Here is a 17,248-nt window from a genome sequence, read left to right as displayed (position 1 = left end):
CAACACTTCCGTTACTCATATTTTCTTCCTATTTGCTCAACTTTTTGCAAAAAAGCTTTAATGTACACCATTCCACTGAAACATGTATCAGTGATTAATTTGTTGGCCATCTACCACTTATTTCAATATACATAAATTTAGATATCCCTGACCAAATCTCAAATGATATAAACATACTTATATTAATAGTATCGGTGTTCGCAGAGAGTTGGGGGAAGAATAAAACTTGTTTTTATTCTTGTTACTTAATGAAGAATAAAAATTTATTCAAAGTAGTATTTAAATTGTGTTACAGTTTTCCATAATCAATGTTTTAAGTATATGAATTCAGGATAAAGTACAGAATGATACTGGTAATACCTCTTTGAAGAGACACTGAGGCCTCAGACACTAAGGTCAAGTATTGAAGCACATCTCAAAGAAAAGCTTTCTTTACATAGTGGTTTGAGTATATAAAATGGTAACTTTACGCTCAATTTCTTCTGTAGCAAAATTATTAACATTTAATTATATAAATGCTTTTAAATGTGGTTGGAAAAAACAATGTCTCTATCATGATAAGAAGATAAATTTGGTTAAAGAACACAAATTGAGAAAGACTGTATTTTTACATGTCAGAGTCTGTACAAATACGTGCTGGGTTGTTAAAGGTAGAGGAGCTGGTGAGGAAGGGAGGGAGGGAAGGTAATGCTCCTTCCTAAGTGCAAAGCACTCACTCAGCAAAACTTAAATACAGACAGAGCTTTGAGCACTTGGGTCTCACTCTCGTTTCTGCAACACCAGTTCTATTCCACTTTAAGGTTTAGTCCTATACTTCTATACTTGTGATCAATTACTTGTTTAAAAGGCATAAAGATGAAAACAAGGATTATTAAAATATCACTGAAAATTCATCATCTTGGATATCAAGGTTTTAATTTGCCAAATCCTTAAACGTTACTTTAAAATAATTACTACATGTTTTCATCAATAATCCTTAGAACTGGTCCAATTCAGATGATTTCCGAAATCTTGTTATAGCTATGAAACCATTAAGGAGGCAAAAGACCAAAAAAGGATATAAAACAACTCTTGCACAACTCGCTAACTCAAAAACTTACAATAATTCCATTATTATAATGACAGCTAGAGTTTGAAACTGATGAAGTCTGTGAATGTTAAAAATACTGTTTCATTAAAAAACATAGAACAGTTGCATAAATTCCTATATTTCAGATATATTCTGTGATTACTACCAGAGTGTGCTGATGCACGTGTTGGTGCCAAGCTGAGTAGGGAGCAGAGATCATTTCGTTACATTCAAGGCTAGCAGTCCCAGTGGCCTTTTCATGAACTGATGAATGAAATAATATATAATCTCTCAAATTCATGGGGGCACTCAAAGTAACTAAAATTGCTGAGGCTACCCAAAACCCAAAGCACAAAAAACAAAGAAGAAAAAGTATTCTAGTTTTAAAAATAAGTGCTGCTGCTTTAAGCAGCCACCAGTCTCGCATCAACTCCAGGCTGCAATCACAACATCCATTAGAGTGCTCCACAGCTCAGAGCAAGCAGGCAAGTGGTTGTCAGTGCAGCTAGTAAATCACCTGATCCTATTACAAAATCAATTACTGCAGTGCATTTCCATTGCTACACAATCTGATGATGACAAAATGATATTGGATAGCTACTGCAAGGTCAAGAAAACTGCTAAGAACATCTTTAATTGGTCTTTTATTTTTAATCATTTGGTGCTAGTTATAATGCATCCATATTAATTATATATTCTTATTTGAAATAAATCTACGTAGTTACCTTTGGTTGCCTGGGACATTCGATGGATAATCTCTGCAACTGGTCTGATGTATGGCTACAAGAGAACAGATCGGAGCAGCAGGTCGAACGGCTCAACCTCTTCATTAAGGAAGAAATAATGCTGCAGCCACAGCCACACATTGACTTGCTCATTAGATGAGAATTTAACTTAAAAAATCAGGGATGATAATGCCCTGTATATACTCAAAATTGGCTGAATGCCTCATTCTGCAGCTCTCTGGCTGGAAGAAACACTGTTAAAAAAGAATAAAACAACAGCTTGCCTACAGAAGATACCAGCCACAAACTCATCACCAAGAAAAACTTGGTATTAAAAACAGAAGTCTCCCAGCTACTCTTTAGAAAGAAGGTAAGGTGCTTTAATACTTCTAACTGTTTTATATTAAAACCCAAGTATTTAAACAAAGGAGCAAATGCAAGATAATACACCCCAAAATTATACTGACCACTCTTTCTGTCCTCCACCAGTTTAGATCTGTTTGCCTACTCCTTCAGCTCAGCCTATCCAACCTGTTCCCTCTGTAAATGCACACTTTCAACAACCAACAGGAGTGAGCCCCACCCATCCCTGTCCCCATACACACTGGTTCAGAACCACTCACTATCTGGAGAAGAACTGCTGCTGCACTGCTTTGAGAAACAACAGGGAGCAAATTACCGGACGGATTCTTTAACTTACCAATCAGAACTGCTGGCCTTTTACGGCTCTCCGATTCAAGAAGCCTGCCAAACCCTCACAGTAAGAATAATCAACTGATTTTATTTGCATACTATAGATTAACTTACAGAATCGTTTTCAATCTTATTATTCAACCTAAAATACAGAAACATATGCATAAGTATTTTTAACAAAATTGGGACAGTATTTACAAAATCTTTGAGTATTGCTGGGAAGGGGTAGGATGGTGGCTGATGTGCAAAGTAAAATATTCCTTCTGAATACTGTACTTAAACTCGAGAAACACTGAGCAATAAAATTCTAAGTGTTGGAAGAATTTTAATGCAAAGAAAGGGCATGTGATTATAGACAAATAATGACAATACATGAAAAACCATCAAAAAGCCTGGTTGTTCTGATACTGAGTCTTCTCACCTTTGGTTATTTGCATCTCATTAAAAAGATTCAAAAACCAAAAACCACCCTAAAAACATAAGCAATAGTATTAAGTATGTCAGCCATACTCTAGTATCTTTTCTACTGAAGCATCCTCTTTTGCCCATGAAGATATTTATTTGCAGCATGTAATTATAATCCACATTATTTCCAGAACAAGAGAACAATACTTGTTAGACTTCACAAAGAATAATACTTCAAAACTAACTTAATGAACATTCATAGAACAGTGATTATCACTCTTTTTTAACAGCACCCTTTTTGAGGAAGATAGTCTAAAAACTAATGTAATAAGAAACACCTTGAATTAAAGTATATTTTAAAAGCTTCCCGTTTTCTTTGGCTCTGAAAGATTCATTATTTGTGTATGCCTCAGGCTCAATTTCTTCCTTGGTTTGAGCTGAAAGGAGCCAGGATTGCCTCTTCCTTCACCTTGCACTGCCCTTTTGATATTCATGTTATACTTAAATCAATTTAAGTATCTAAAAACAGGCATGCACTTCACGCTGAATTAAAAAAAACCTTTTGTAGATAAAGGCTATGAAAACAAATAAGCAAAATAATGCAGTAACCTTTTACTCGCCTGCTGGAGGTACTGTGTGCTGCAGAGAATTTAAATCCTCACCTGCAGATGCAACTCAGCTGGTACTGCCAAGAACTCTGCTTTTCCTACGTGCTGCTTCCTACACAGCTATTCACGGAAAGAGCACATTATGTGGAAAATGTGAAATACTATCAATTTAAGTTTCTTGTATGGTTTAACAAAAAGAACTTCTAAACTCTAGCTATAGTTCTGCTCTGCCATGTTTTCAGGTGCACGTCAGACACGTTGGGGGAAAAGGTCTCAATGTTGCTGATGCCCTGCTCCCAGCAAACTGGGAGACTGGGGAGAGCCAAGGGGAGAATGGAAAAAGTAGCACAGCATCCTAGTATCTGAACAACGTATCGTGCATTAAAACCTCATACGAGTTATACTATCAACAAATATATAACATGCCCATAATATTTGATATTTTATAGCTTTAGAATTAACAAAAGCCTGTAATAAATCATTGTGTCTAATATTCTAGGTAAGCATCAATAAAAATCCCCAACAAAGGCATTTTGCTATTAACAAAAGTTATTTTACTAGCTACTCAGCATCAATGTTGTTTTTAAACAAAACCATAAAATAAAAAATTCAAGGTATTAATTCCTTGTGAAATAATTTGACATGTGACGAACGCTTCATCCCCCATGGCCCCCCACCAACACCCTCCGGATCTTATATTAGCTGTACCTAAAACAGAATGTAAGCAGTGAAGGAAGGCTATCTTCATTATTTATTATTTTTCCTTCCACGTCAGCTCATTTAATGTACTATTGATTCTTAGGTTGCAAATAGATGGTGGCAGAAAACAAACCAACAAAGATAAAGCTTAAAAAACTATCATTAAAAAAGCATAATATTATTCATGAAAAATAGTTAATATTTATTTTTAATCGTCTACAGATATGTTTAAAAAGAGGTAACAATATTGCACACTAATGACAAGCAACATGATTATTTTTTAAATAAACTGAATTTTAAAGCTGTGCTTTTCCTCAACTACAAATAACTCTAAATATCAGGAACTTTTTAAAAACTTTAACAATCTATTTCCATTGAATTAATTCTACTTCTCTAATAAGTGACCCTCTATCACGCGATCTAGAAGATGTGTGCCCTGCAAACACCGTGCTGCAGGTCAGGACACCTTCTCCCAGCCCCCAAATTTATATCCATCAGGAAGTCCACACTAATTACAATGGCTTCTCTAAAGTAAAACATATCGAATGGAAAATTATCCAATTGACACAATTATACTTTTTAAACTATTCTTTCATTTAAAACTCTGTATTGTCACAAATAGTATTCCAGTGAAAAAATAAATCCAGTTCTCCAAATACGGGTTTCGGGGCTTCTGAGAGCATTACATGAAATCTATGGGATCAGCATTATTTTCACAATACCAAGACATCACTGTGTTTTTCCCTCAATCTGCAAGGAGTACACAGTGAGTTTTCCTCCGACTGCCTGTACCGTGCAGGATTATAACAAACTGCATGCATAGCGGGTCTCTTCCATTTAGCCAGACTTTAAATAGAGTATATTTGCAGAGATGTTAAACGTCATCTTTCTCATTAACTTTTTTCACTTCAGGAAAATACGGCTATTTACCAAAAAAATATGTTGTGTTAACATGTAGTTAGCTGTTACTTTTAAGTGAATTTACTAAATAAACACTTTTGGTTTTATTTTCCAGTAGGGTAACTATTGAGAGATATAACCCAAATAAAGCAGGGCTCTTTGGGGGTCTTCAACAATGTTTAAGAATGTAAACGGGTCCCAGGACCAAAAAAACACCGAGACTCACTAGATATTTTTGCTCACATTTTTCCTTCAATCAAGACTTACAGTTTTTGGTTATAAAAACAGCTCCGGTAATTTTTAAAACAGTGATTCTAAAAACATTCAGTTCATAATATCAAATATAAAGTGTTCTTGAATTTTCACTGATGTCATTAATAGTCATCTTAATTTTTTACCATAATTATTATCAACTGTGTCTCAAAGTACTGTTAAAAATTAACATCTATTTTTTGTAAAGCTTTAGATAACTGATAATTATGTCCATGCAGCAAAATATTAAAATCTAGTTAGTAAACACATATAGATTGAAAAAAAATCAATTATCAGGTAAAGGAAAAATGTGGCAATATGCATTTTTAATATAAAAAACCGTAAGAACCATTTCTAAAATTCATCTTGCCTGTAAAAAAAAAATCACTAGTTTAAAAATATTTTTTTTCCTAAGAAGAAAGACATAAACCTTAACTAAAATACACTCAACAGGGAATAAACAGATGATTAGGGTGGAAACACTTTGAAGACTATATGAAACATAATCAGAGCAGTTAACAGTATAATTAACTTTACAGCAATTTCAATCGCTGAAAACATGTTCAATGTTTGATATTTTAAGGCTTTACAAACGGGAAAATTGGCTTCTTACCCCTTAAATTTTTATGTACTGGCTCACATTTTCCTCTGTAAGTCCCACAGGTTTACTTTTCAAAATTGTTCTCTTTGGTACTGTCCTTGGCCAAATCTAATGTCCCCAGTTTTCAGAATCTCTGGTTCCCACCCTGGCTGGGTTGCACTTGGTTAGAACATCGACCCATATGCCAAGGTTTTGGTTTGATCCCCAGTCAAGGCACATTCGAGAATCAACCAATGAATACATAAATAAGTGGAACAAAATCCTTGTTCCACTTATTTAAGAATCAAGGATTCATACTCATTCTCTCCCCTCACCCACTGATCAATGAATTTTTAAAAAAATTTAAAGTTCTCATTCATTCATTCATTCAGTCAGTCATCCAACTATTTACTAAGTACCTACCACATGGTACAGATAATGAAGATGTAGCAATGCAAACAGATAAAAATCCCCCGCCTTCACTGAACCCACATTCCAGGTGGAAGACACAGTGAACAAAACAAGTATTTACTTTAGTAGATGGTGATCACTGATAAAAAGGAAAAAAGCAGAAGAAAGGATAAAGTGGCAGGAAAAAGTTTGTTCTCTTATTACAAATCTAAAGAATATTTTTTAAGATTTAAGAATAATTTTCATTATTGTATTTGTGGCCAAGAAAGCTGAACTTTATTCTGACCTACAAAGTATGGTATACAGATTATGCAAATTTCGCTGCCTATAAGAACTTATTTTAAGGAAAAAAAGCAGGCAAGAAGTTGCAATGTTTAGCAAGACAGGTTTTCCATGAAGACAAAGTAAGGCACTGTCAATATGATATTGTTTGGGAAGTGTTAAATAAAAGTTGCTCAGTCTCAAAAAAAAAAAAAAAAAAACAACCAAAAACACACAAAAAGAGCCTCCGTCTCTGACTTTCTTAAAAGATTTTCTTTATTTATTTTTAGAGAGAAGGAAGCGAAGGAGAAAGAGAGGGAGAGGAACATCAACCTGTGAGAGAAACATTGATCAGTGGCCTCTCACACACACCCCCAACTGGGGACCTGGCCTGCAACCCAGGCATGTGCCCTGACTTGGAATTGAACCAGCAACCTTCTGGTTTGAAGGCCGGCGCTCAATCCACTGAGCCACACCAGTCAGAGCTCTGATTTAAAGCTATGCTATATGCTGAAGTTATCCCTCACCATACTATTCCTTTAGGTAGATTTCATAGCACATAATCCCTCAGTGCTCAGGTTCTGAGGATACTGTGCAGGCCGACTAAGATGAGGTGGGCCTGCGTGGTAAAGTGCTGGGATCCTACAGCTAGGTGCAGATCTTAGAAGATCGGGCATTGTCTGAGTGAGCTCATACAGGTGAGTGAGGCATTTACACAGCTGGGGGCGGCACAGATGTATTAGGAGAAAGGGACTCCCAAAGGAGGAGGACTAAAATGAGGAGACAGGGAATCCAAATCTCGTCAAATCTTTTGAGTCAAAGAAGACTAGTTTTACATCTAGCTTTATTTATTTTTCCCCCTTTGGTATTTAATTTGCGGCAATCAATATGAATATACTAGGTTAGAAAAAATGTTGTACTAGAACAACATTTTCGCCTAATTTCTCTAACCACAGAAACATGAATCTCACTTCAGCTAAATTCGTACTTCAGGGTATTTCTTCCCCCCAAAATGCCTGAACACAGAATCAGAGAGAAATGGTTTAAATACTGGCATTGCTACTTAGGGGCACTGCTACTTGGGCAAGTGAAATAACCCCACTGACCACCCATTTTCTCATTGTGAAATAGAGATAACTTGGATGAGGCTCCTGAGGAGAAATACGGTATCTGTATAGCACGTGGCTGAGTGCTAGTACCTGGTCTCATCATTATTGGTAAAACTACCTCTCTGCTGGCACGTTCTAAAAATTATTTCTTTCTGAAAATAAGCCTGTTGGTCAGATTTAACACAAATAAATGAAATTTTATCTGTCTAGGACTTTCAATGTTGGGAGAGAAGCATCAGCAGCAAAACCATTTGGTCAGTGGACAAAAAATAAACTTTTTAAATGAAAATTTTCAATTATATGTAAAAGTAGAGAGAAGAGTAGAATGAACTCCTAGATATCTACTTATCATCTATACTCAACAACTATTCAAGACACTGCTGTGTCTTTTATTCTTTTGGTTTTGAGGTAAAGTAAATCCCAGACATCATGCCACTCTCTTCCCCAGCCATACATATGTATCTTTAAACAATTTTGCCACTGCCCTGCGTATTCACAAGATCATTATAGCACCTCCACCCAAGTAACACTTTCCCTGGTATTTACAATACCAGTCAATATTTGAATCGCCAAAACTGCATCATAAATGTCTTTTCTAGGTAATCTGACCTAAACAATATCCAAACAAGACCTCTCTTCACATGTGGTTATGTTTCTTCCACCTCTTTTACTTCTCAGAGCAACACCATCCTCTTTTCTTACCACTGATTTGCAGAATCCCTACTAGCTGCCCTAGATTCTGAAACTGTATGCTTCTTCGCCGTCACTCACTTTGTACCCCCATCTCTCAGTTTCTACAAATAATTTTTGATAATCACTATAATGATATTTCAACCTCAAAAGAAATACTGGAGAGATAGCCTCCAAAAACCTCCTTCTAACTCCAGATAATCAAATAGCAATTTAAGTGTACTGGTAGAACACGCTGAAATTAATTTGAAAACTTTAACATGGTGCAATAGCTCTGAAAAGACAGAAGAGGGAACTATAACATTCAGGAATCACACACATAAATAACACTAAATTTTGTTTTAAATTTAACACCGATTTTCAACTTAGCAATGGTGAGAACTCCAAAGGAAAGGAAAGGAAGCACCTATCATGGGAAACTGGAGTAAGGGGGATCCCTGCTAGAGAGCAAGAAGCGAGCTCACCTGCATTCTCACCTGCAGTCACACGGTGGGTAACTCTGCTCCATCCCGCCTCAGTACAGCTGTCATTTGGGTGCTGTAAATTTGCTCTTTTATTATGTTCTTGCACAAAGAACTTTAGTTTCAATTAAAGTGACACAGTTTGCATTTTTATATAATTTTAAAAAATATCAGTAGTCTCCAGAACAAACATCTTAGTAGACTATGTATAATTATTCCTGAGATGTCATTAGTAAAGTCTTTTTGCACTTTCCCTTTGAAAAAATGGGTATGTAAAACCAATTTGCTATACATTTTCTTGATGACTTTTTAAAAACAAAAACTTTCAAAAAACATATGAACAATGGTTATTTAAAAGCCACATACAGTGATCTTAGTTAGATATCCATATTTATTATTGAAGAAATTTAGAAAATGGAAATGCATTGTTTGTCAGAATACAGCTGCCCCATAACATGGGTCTGAACTACAGGAGTCCACTCACGTGAAACTGTTTTCAATCTGCAGTTGGGAGTCTATGGATGTGGAAGGATGACACTTTATAAAAAGGGCTTGAGCATCCTTGGATTTCAGTATTCACCTGGGGTCCGGGAACCAATCCCCATGGATACTGAAGGACAACTTAAGTTTTGGGGGAGTCAAAAGTTATATGCAAATTTTCGGGTACACAGGGGTTAGCATGCCTACCTCCTGCATTGTTCAAGGGTCAACTGTAATTTTAGATGGTAGCTTTTGTTAATGGTTATAACTTTTTAGTGTAATACAAGTTATAAATTATCTGTATATTCAGTCTTCACTCTGTCCTTCCAAACCTTTTTCTTCTGTATTCTAGGGTTTTTGGTTGCAGTTGCAGGCTTCAAAGGATGACCTCTCATCTGGCTCCTGCCTCCTTTTGATCATTTTCCACTGCTTTTAAATAGCTGGAGTTTTTCTTTCAATATTTTGCCCAGATTTTATCAGTTATCTGAGGATAACTACTTTACCAGCATCACTACATCATTACAGGATGTCTAAATGTCAAAGTCCTGTTAATGGTGTTTGAAAAATTCATATTCTTGATTTTCATTTCTCCCACCAAATTAGGGCCTACATCTCATCACATGAGAACTTTGAATACCACCACTTCCAGTCTTGTCTCCCTTAACTCACACAGTAAGTCACATAGCACATGGAGAGGAGTTTCTTGCCTGTACGTTGCTTTTATCATTGAAAAGAATGTTTTCTGTGAACACCAGGAAACATGTAATCAGAAATCTCATTTTCATTTTCAATCCCACCACAACTTGCAAAACTGTAAGCAAATCACAATCTCTGTGGCCCTTATTCTACCACCTGCAAATAATATCATCTGTCTTGTTATTTACACTTAGGACCAAAATATGATAGTCAGTGTAGGCAAGAGTTTGCCACAGATGAGACATGAGTCTAGGATAATGGTTAAAACCATTATCTAAAAAAAGAACTAACTGAACAGACTGGGAGACTCAGATACTGAGTTCATTCATTGATTTGACAAGTATTTGCTGAGTTCCAACAACATATCAAGCATCGTACAAAACAAATTCTCAGGTTGAGAAATAATAATTTGGGGGTACTGAGAACTTAATGACTAAGGTGACACAGGCAATGCAGGAAAATGTAGTATCTGTGAGTCATCACAAAGTTGTGTTAATTTACATAATGGACAGGGAGACTATCTCCTAGAAATGTATCATATAATTAGGAGAGGCAAAGAGCAAACCCATTTTATATTTAAGGAGCGTATGAAGGAAAAAACAGTAACAGAGAAAATGATACCAAGTGCTGAAAAGGGCAGTGCAGGATGAGAAACGTAAAGACATAGGTTTAGCAACTGGTACTCAATCTTAACTTGGGTGTAACACAGAGCATTTGAACATCAAGTTAACCAATGCCTACCTACCTGGTTTTGTAAGAAACGTGGTTTACCTTCACTTGAGAAAGCAGAACACTAGTAGGAACAGTAGCCAAACTACAGAAGGTAGTTGAATAATAGTAAAGAAACAGGACATTTAGAGTCGACTATAAATCTAACAAGCTCGGCGATGATGGGAAGGGTAAGAAGAGCAGAACTAAGGTATTTTTCAAGGATAAGTGTGATGAGGCAAACAACCCAACATAGAGCATAAGAGGGAGGAGAAACACAGAAAACAGCAGGCTTCCAGTGAAAGGAAGAAGGAATAAATTCAAGAATACAGATGTTCACTTTCTAAAGAAATGAAAACACTTTATTCCTTCAGTAAAGATAGACTGAAGAAAGAAAAAGCATAAAATATGAAATGAAAAAGGAGTAAGGAAAATAGAGATAGGACCGCTCATTTGAGGGCAGTGGGAAGGTTCCAAATCACTGATATTCAGAACGAAACAGATCAAGCGAAGGTAAGGATTACCAGGAAACACTGAGGCTAAACCTGGGGGGAAACGTGCATATACACACCAGGAAACGCTCAGGAGGGTAACTGACATGACACTGGCAAAGCTGGGCAGTCCACGAACAGGGAACAAAACAGAAGAAATGGACAACTGTAATTATTCAGATTAATAGCCTGGGAAATTTGTGTTGATCAGGAGAATGGAAATCTTGGGACTTCACAAGAATAACATTCAGATGGCTACTAGATTGAATGTGGGCTATTCTGGATTAAGTTTTTCATTTAATATATAATTCTAGGGCAGGAAAACTTTTAGGAAAACTTCCCCCGGTGATGTGGTTAGTACAGTAACTATACTGGGAGAAAAAGAAGCCAATACTACTTTTCAATGGTTTTCAGAGAATTGTGCAAAAACAGTGTGATATTTAGAATAAAGATTAGTGAACAGTGAAAGTACCTTCTGAGGAAGAATAATTCTACCGATACAGCCCTCATCAACCCTGACTAATATCTCTAAGGTGTATTATCTATCCATCAGCAGAGTAGCAAGCTCTAGACTATGTGCTGAGAAGCTGCTACCTACAGTATAAGGCAGCCCCTTTTGACTTTAATGACAAATTAGTGGTTTAACTAAAGAGTGATCCTTACCCTTGTAATAAAAAAGGTCTACACTAGCCCTGGCTGGTGTAGCTCAGTGGATTGAGCACGGGCCTGCGAACCACACGATCGCGGTTCAATTCCCAGTCAGGGCACATGCCTGGGTTGCAGGCCAGTTCCCGGCAGGGGACATACCAGAGGCAACCATACATTGATATTTCTCTCTCTCTCCTTCCTTTCCCCTCTAAAAATAAATAAAATCTTTAAAAAAAAAGGTCTACACTAATATAAAACCCCCATTTAAACTATAAATACTCAAAGAGAATTAATATATACTCAATAATTATGTTATCAGCCTACAGAACAAGAGAGGGAAAGGGGAAAGAATGCACAAAAGCCATTTTGCCTTAATTCAGCCATAAATAGGTCATCAAAATCCTCTACCACATTCAACACATACGATAGGAGGACATACCTCTCAACTAAACCTTTTACTTATTTTTTATCACAATGGAAAATGTATAGCATATCACCATTGTGAATAACATAACGTCAGTTTTCATTTCCTTTTCCATGGCAAAATGTCCACGAATAGTATAAAACAAACTACAAAATCATCAATATGACGAACAATATTACCCATACACTGAGCACTGAAGTGACTGTTAACCAATGGACACCATGATTTAAAATCAACTAACAAGAATATCAATAATCTTAGCTCTACAAAATTTAATTAAAATAGATTTTTAATTATTTGAAGTTAAGACAGAATATTGTTAGTCAATACAAAAGATAAAAACAAGTAAACTTCCCCAATAAAAATAAATTTACTATACTGTATTACAACCCCTTTGCCCTTACATAAAAACCAATGATACTGGGAATAGTGACATTCCAGTGTTAAACGTCGTTTGTCTAAAATACTATATTAGACAACATTATAGACGAATATATCCTGAAATATGCCTTCAACTGATAAAAGAAGCCACAGTATAATAAAAAATACGGGACTAAAATGGTCCCATAAAAATCTGAAAGACATACTTAATAAAGCAGAGGAAAAGAAACATATTCCATATGTAGATTTGCATAAACATTGAAATATTATTGCCTACAAATAACCTGTACAAAATTAAAATCATTGAGATTCTCAAAATGTTTCGTCTCTTTATAGCAAAGATTTAAGAGAACCATTAATATGCTTAGCCTAAGAAGCAATGGTTTTATTAAGGTACAAAATGAAATACACAGTTAAGTGCCACAATAAACTAAAGTATCAAATTCTTCCTTTTGTGAATTCGTCCAAAAACCGCATACGAATTCACAAAACTAGTATGAATAACACGTCTTATGCAGCTAACATTTTCAGAATAACACATGGATCAAAACGTAACGTTTTGCTTAAAACAATTAGCTAAGGACTCAAAGCACAAATACAAGAATAATTGCTTCCTTTGGGCTTTGGCTGTCAAACACAGGAAATGCCAAAGCTTTACAGTCCTGTGATAATTAAAACCTTGTCACAGACCTACACTTCAACGAATTCTTACTTAAACGAATTTGCAATATGACACCGGGAACATAGCAACAAAAGAAAAAAACCACAATTTGGATTTCAGCAAAATAAAAACTTGTGCTTCAAAAGACAACAAAAAAGTCAAAAGACAATCCACAGAATGAAAGTATTTACAAATCATATATTTCATAAGGGACTAGTTTCCAGAATATATAATGAATGCTTACAATTCAACAATAAAAGACAACCCAGCTAAAAAATGGGCAAAGGATTGGAACAGACATTTCTCCTAAGAATACATATAAATGGTCAATAAACATATGAAATAATGCTTATCATTAGTCATTATGGAAATGAAAATCGAAACCACAACGAAATACCACTTCACATCTATCAGGATGGCAAAAATCCAAAGACTGATAAGAACAACCATCAGTGAGAATGTGAAGTAACTGGAACCCTCAAACACTGTTGGTAGAATTGCAGGATATTGCAGCCACTTTTGACAGGTCCTCTGAGCTAAATACAGTGAGTCATTACCCCGCAATCCCATTCCTATAAGTACAGACCTAAAAGTACACTCCTACAATCCCATACCTAAGTACATACATACAATGAAAATGTGTCCACCTAAAAATTCATACAAAAACGTTCATTGAAGAAGCATTCCTAATAGCCAAAAGTAGATATATAACCCATGAACTGAGGAATGGATACACAAAATGCGACATATAATGGAATTTTTTTGGCCATAAAAATGAATGATACGTGCTACAACCTGGATAAACCTTGATAATACTATGCTAAGTGAAAGAAGCTAGATACAAAAGGAAAGATACTGTATGATCCCAATTAATACAAAATGTCTAGAACAGGCAAATCCACAGAAACCGGGGGTATATCGCCTAGAGCATTTGCGGGTAGAGGGTTTAAGGGAAACAGTTATTGCTAAAAGACAAAGAGGCTCATGGGGGTACAAAAGTACACTAAAATTAGACTGTGATGATTATGGTACAACTCTGAATACACTAAAAACCAATGAATTGTATACTCAGGGATGACTTTTGTGGTATGTGAACTGTATTTCAAAAAGGCAGTCACTAAACATGAATGAATAAATTTTCAAAACAGAAATATGTATAAACATATCCAATACCAAGATGATTACTTCCCTCAGACTAACTCAAATACATGTATCCATGAGGGAAAAAATGTCAGTAAAATGTTCTTTTCTACTTAAAACATCTCTAGATATTAGTTACCACATTTTAAAGTAATAAAAATTTGTTTGAAAAATTCTTGCAACATCATTTGCTCCTAAAAATGTTACATTTATTATAAATATATAGTAAATAGAGTAGTTAATTGTTGAATATTTAAGCACCAACTATATTATACAATTTTAGAAATATCATTTTGTTGAATATTTATTGTTTCAAATATGTTAAAAAGAATAGTAAAAGAAATCAATGTTTACTATTAAAGATTTTTTAATGTAGCTAGGAAAATTGCCTTTGGCTAATCAAATAAGTGAATTCATCCTTTAAAATATTTTGACATTAAACAATCAAAAATAATTATTAAAATACTTGATCAACCAATGCCCCAGTACTTACCCCCACACCACTGGAGTATATTTAATAATTTTAACATCTATCATGATTTACCAAGGCATTGTTGTATCTATGTAAATGCTATATAGTTGAAGTAAAAGATTGAGATTAACTCTCCTACTTTTACTCAAAAATTAAAAAGTAAAAACCTTATTTAATTTTTGAAATTCTTAATTACAGAAACCTATCAAATGCTTCATATTATGATGTTATCACCAAGAAACCAGACCAGCCCAGACAGAAAACGGTGTAGGGCCTGACCAGAGTGCTGGTCCCAACGTTCACGCACTGTGGCGAGCAGGACCCGGCGTACAGAGGACACAAGTAACGAGGGCTGAAGAAAGTGCTGCAAAAATCAGAGGCAGTAAAAATCCTGTATCGTTAGCATTTCCACTAACAAGACTCATTCTTCCTCTAAACTCTTTAATACTTAGGCTGTACACTGAAAGAATTTCTTGAATACAAGGTGCAGAAAAAATCAGAAGAAAAGCAGAATAAGAAAAAACAGTTCCAGTGTGAGGTAAAAATTTTTAAAAGCATAAATTATAACTGTCATTTATAGTGGCTTTTGTAAACGTCATTAATGTAACATACATGTAAACTTAAGTAACATGCAAACTATTTAATATGAAGAGTATGTACTTACCAAATATTTAAATAGCCTTTTAGAAATCCCGCTGATGGTACAGACTCCCTAAATAAAAAATAAGAAGAAATCATTCTTCAACCTCAGAAGTTAACCCCTCTGTAAAATCTATCCAAGAATCCCATTTATGTGATCTATTTGTCTTATTTCCCAACACTTGAAAACCCAAATCACATGTTGAAAACTTTGGCACAGATAAATATAAAACAATCTTTCCCAATCTTGTACATAACTGAAATTTTATATGCAGTAATACAGAAAAGCTAACAGATTATTAAGATATTGGCAGAATTTACTAGACTACATAAACAGTGAGCTCTACAATAAATCAGATTTTAAATACCACGTACAGATTGAGACAATGGCAAGCTAACAATGATGTAAGCTAACAACGACGTCTCAGAGAAGCACTCACGTGCTGAATTCTTCCTGGTTATCACCGTCCAATGTCACACTCTACATTCTGGTACCTAGTCACTACTTGGAAGGGGCACTCACACAATTTATCTGTGGCACCCACAGAGATAATGCAGAGCAGTGACTTGGAAAGATGTTTTACAAAGTGTTTAACTTATTTTTATTTAAAAATTAACAGTAGTAACTCTGTGAGTACTAAAAAAAATTAAAACATTTAACCCACAATAAAAACAAATATATAAACTAATTTTAGTATTTACAAAAGTAAGCTGTAAATAATTTTACAACAAATACAGCATATAGTCTTTCAGGCAAGTCTCAAGTCAAAATAACTTTCAAAATTAAGTTAAAAAATTCAAGAATAAAGTACTAAATATCATAGAACTCTTATTCGTTGTCAGGCACATTGCTCAGGATTTAACAAGTACTTACAGACATGTTTCAAATCACCTCATTTACCCCTAATAGTACAGATAAAAAAGCCAAGCCTTACAGAGACTAAGGCATCTGCTTAAATACAGTCGCTGCCTTTGACTGCACAATCCCATGTCTTTAAGGCACTAAACTATGACTCCTCAAAAAAAAAAAACACGTAAACTAGAGCATGACATAGTAAGAAGTAAAACTGACTGCCTCTTTTAAAGTTAAAAAAAAAAAGATCTTTTAGTGATTCTTTTCTGGTGATTCTTTTTATTCTTTTAAAGAAAAAAAAAAGATGTTTAAAAAAAAAAAAAGAATCACCAGAATAAGTAAGTCCATTTTAACTACCAAAAATGTTACCATATCAAAATTACAATGCCCTATATAAAAATAAAATGTTTTCTTATGAGTAAACCATCACAATAAGATTTTCTATCACTACTATTAAAATCAAAATCAATCAAATGAATTACATCCATTATCCACAAGCCACGGAAAAGGGGTAAAAAAAAAGGCCTATCAGAGACCTAAACAATAGGTTTAAAACAATAAAGCTTCTATAAGATGACAGGAAAATATCAACATGATTTTGAGTTAGGCATGTATTTTTTAAGACAGAAAAGACCAAAACAAAACAAACTGGACTTTATTAACATTAAAAGTTGTTCTTTAAAAAGTGAAAATGCAAGCTACAGAGCAGAAAAAATATCAATGCATGTGCCCACAAAAGAACTCACATAGAAAATATTCTTTAAAAACAACCTAAACAACCTAAAGCAAGAA

General features: G+C 34.9%; 1 protein-coding gene across 7 annotated transcripts in view; it reads right to left on the bottom strand.

The window, feature by feature from the left end:
* FBXW7 (F-box and WD repeat domain containing 7) overlaps positions 1-17,248 on the bottom strand; it is a 166,584-nt gene that overhangs the window by 112,355 nt on the left and 36,981 nt on the right. For 3 of the 7 annotated variants that reach the window (XM_037058398.1, XM_037058399.1, XM_037058400.1), the window contains one exon: positions 15,629-15,676. The exons of the other annotated variants lie outside the window; for them this stretch is intronic. The gene's annotated coding sequence lies outside the window, so the exon portion shown is untranslated. The remainder of the gene's footprint in view (positions 1-15,628; positions 15,677-17,248) is intronic. 7 annotated transcript variants of the gene reach the window in all.

This window comes from Sturnira hondurensis, unplaced genomic scaffold (assembly GCF_014824575.4).
Source record: "Sturnira hondurensis isolate 20B ecotype Veracruz unplaced genomic scaffold, ASM1482457v3 Scaffold0010128, whole genome shotgun sequence".
NCBI classification, from domain to species: domain Eukaryota; kingdom Metazoa; phylum Chordata; class Mammalia; order Chiroptera; family Phyllostomidae; genus Sturnira; species Sturnira hondurensis.
The sequence above is the reverse complement of the archived record's forward strand: the minus strand, read 5'-3'. Positions and strand labels throughout refer to the sequence as shown.